A 3,442-nucleotide genomic window follows, 5' to 3' on the forward strand; every position below is an offset into this window, starting at 1 on the left:
ATAAACAGTCCCTCTGGATATGAGTTAAGATATATTTACTGATTATTTCACTCAACTACAAAACAGAAGGTAACTACGAAGATATGAATGCTTTTTTATACGGCAATGCTTAGATCTTGGTAGCAGCTGCCACTAAAAGAAAAGCCTGGTTTTTAGCGGGGGTGTAAGCAGACTTGCAGAATGTCATTCCTGATTTCCTCATCTTCTGTACCATGGTCCCTTAGTTTTTCTGAGAAAGGGACAGGTTTGTTTCTTGGCTTTGTCTTGTGCTTCGGACACGGTACAAAGAGGCACTGTGCCTGGCAATGCTTTATTTGCCCAGGGCTCCCACAGAGAACCCGAGACTTAATTCATTGAGAGTAACAGAGACCACTACGGATTTTTTTCCTAGTCCTGATTTTAACTGTGCAGTTTGGCCTCATGAAAACGAACCTTCAGCTTCCTCTGAAGCCATGCAGACTCTTGCCTTTGCTATAGCAAAAGGCTAATTTTGTGAAAGGACTAAATTTCCATCCTTAACGCGAGGAAGGGGGAGCCCTTCTCCCGGGGGTTCCTCTTAATCGAATACTCCCTGTGTCAGCTATAGGGAAAATGCGGTTAACTTCGAGCTGAGCTGCGCGCTGCTTGCGCCTGCACCAGGGGCTGCTTCAGATGGGTAGTTGTCCTTGGGAACTGATGAAATCATCGCTTTTACATGGAATGTTCGTTGTTTTGTGCTTTACCAGGAGCTGAAATGAAGGGGGGGGGGGGAAATCATTTCGATCACTTTGTTTTAAACACAGTGTTACTGCAGACCGCTCGAGCGATTTGGTGCTCGGGGTGGCAGCTTGGAGGACAGCAGCGAGTGCCGGAGCCGCTGCGGCGCGTGGCCAGCTCGGCTGTTGGCAGGTGCTGTACCTGGTCTTTGCCGCTTGCAGAATGACGGTGTCTACAGTTGTCCCTATAGATTTTCTTATGGCCGAGGGGCCCTTCTCACTGCAATGGCTCCTGCGTCCCGCTGCCCAGGTGGAGCCCTGTCCTCGCTGCGGGCCCTGCGCCTACCCAAACTCAGCCCCCCCAGGACAAACTCCTGCACCCCTCGCCCCGTTGGGTGAGATACACAAGTGCTACTTCTTTTTTTTTCACAAAACCAAAAGAACCTGAATGCCTGGGTAGTTTATTCTTTTTGTTTTTTAATTTTCAGTGACGGACTGTGTAATCAGCTCTAGGGGTGGTACTCAGGAATCAGACTTTTAATAATGTTTTTCCTTTATTGTGTGTCAGTTGAAAGTAGGTTTAAATTAAGCTGCCCAGTAATGCATGGCTGATGGAAAGGGAAGCAGAAGGAAACACCTTCAAACCCGGTGTTCCCAGCACGTCCTTGCAGCAAGGCGTTGGCTCCAGTGGTAGATGGAGCCTGGGGGTCAGCAGGTCTGCTCCGGATCTGAGTGACTCCAGGGCGAAGGGAGGAATCCCTTAAATTCATCCCAGTTAAACTGGGCAGCTCGTTATCCCAGCACGGTGAGGGTGGCAGAAGCACGTCTGGGTTCAGAAAACAGCTGGACGTACATGTGGAAACCGTCGGGCTCGACGCTGCGGGGACTCCAGCTGCAGAAGTCCCTGGGCGGCACGTGGCTGCAGCGCGTCGCCTTCGTGGCTCTCGGGTTTGTGCTCACTTTCTAAACTACCGCTACTTGTTGCTACTGAAGACGCTTCTGCTTTGGAGGGAATTTGGTCTGTCCTGCTGTTTAACTGCTTTACAGCTCTTACTAAACCCCTGGGAGGTGTGGGTGTCGGGGCTGCGCACTCCACTGCAAGAAAAGTCGCACCCCGGAGAAGAAAACCCAAAAGATGCATTCCGTAGAAAGGCTCATTTCCCATTTCTAACTAACCTATTCCACGTGGAGGGTGAGAACGCCTCTCTGCCTTATTCGAGAGGTGTCTAGGATTTTTGCTGTGAAGCTTACGAAAGGCTGCAGCTGCATTCGAGCACTGCTGAAAGACCTTTTTTCTTATTTTTCTCCCGTGTATCATTTGTATACATCTCGTCTACATCGTACAAACCTGAGGCACGTCCAAACCTTAAGTTCCTTGTATTATCTGCCTGTAGCTGCGAACCCGCATGTCGCTTTTTCAGCAGCACCGTGCTCACACCTCGGATAAACTCGGGCAGGGAGCTCTGCGCAGCCCCACCCGCCCCCCTTCCCCGTGCCGCCGGCTCTGTCTCCCCCAGTGATTTGAACCCCGGCGTGGTTTAGATGCCCGAAATCTTAGATTTGATAGAAAGGTGGTTTTGGCAAGAACCACGAGTGGTTATCCTCCGGCAGGTCTGCACGCTTATTGCCCGTGGTGGGGGCTGAGTTGTCTGTTTATTCACGCTCGTGTATTTGCAGCTCCCCCTTGGCCCCCAGCAAGAAGGGAAGGTATCGCCCGGGCTTGCCCCCCGTTTCTAACCCAGATCTCTACGTCTGCAGGGTTTAAAGAGAATCGTCAAATCCCAACCCTTTCTTCTTTCATAAATCAAATATCTGCACTTTCATCTCTTCTGTCTCGATTAATCCGTTTCTTCCGAAGTTTCTGTGAATGATCCAAACCCGGTCCCGGGGTGGGGGCAGGACAGCAGTCCCTCCCCAGAGCTGCTTCGTCCTCTGCCGGAGCTCTGTCCTTTCTTCCCTCCCAAGGCCGCCGCTCGCCCTGCCTCCCTGGCGTTTGAGCTCCGTGTGTCCATCCCAGCACCCACAGCTCCTTCCCAGGACGGTGGATTTTCGGGATGCGGATGGGTGCCAGCTGGGCACGAGCATCTCCTCTGCAGCGGGAGGGACCCTCCGGCAGCACCCGCTCTGCCATGGGCGACAGTGGGGAAGCAGCAGCAAGAGTTCAGATTGCTCCGGCGGCCTTGTTTTCAGGACCTGTGTTGCATTTTTGGATGCTTTTTGACTTCATATAACGTAAGGAAGCAGCCTTCCCCTCCTCGCCGTGTGTGTGCGTGAATGGGTAACTCAGCGACAGGGTTGCAGTATAGCTCCTGGAGTTATTAGACGGTTCAAGAGGAGTTAATGCAGCTATTTCATGCCAATAACCTATTTTTGATTTAAAGCAGCCCCTCTCCATCCGTTACCCGCCTGACATAACGTATTTTACCTTTAAAGCGAAAAGGTCATTTAACAGCCGCTCACCCTTCCCGTTCCAGGGCTCACCCTGCTCGTTGGGGGCGTTTTGGGGCGGAAGAGCCCCACACCCAAACGCTGCAAGCCGGTCATGACCGCCCCCCCGCTCCCGTTTCCCACCCCGCGGGCTGAGCCCTCACAAACTCGGTGCATGTAAGGCGGGGGGGCCCCGCGACAGGTAGTGGGCGTGGCCGGCGGACGGGGCGTGGCCGGCGGGGCGGGGGCGTGGCCGGCGGGGCGGGCGGGCGGCGCATTGTGCGCGGCGGCGGCGGCGGCGGCGGGGCCGGGCCGGGGCC

The sequence above is a fragment of the Gavia stellata genome, chromosome 25, assembly GCF_030936135.1.
Source record: "Gavia stellata isolate bGavSte3 chromosome 25, bGavSte3.hap2, whole genome shotgun sequence".
NCBI lineage: Eukaryota > Metazoa > Chordata > Aves > Gaviiformes > Gaviidae > Gavia > Gavia stellata.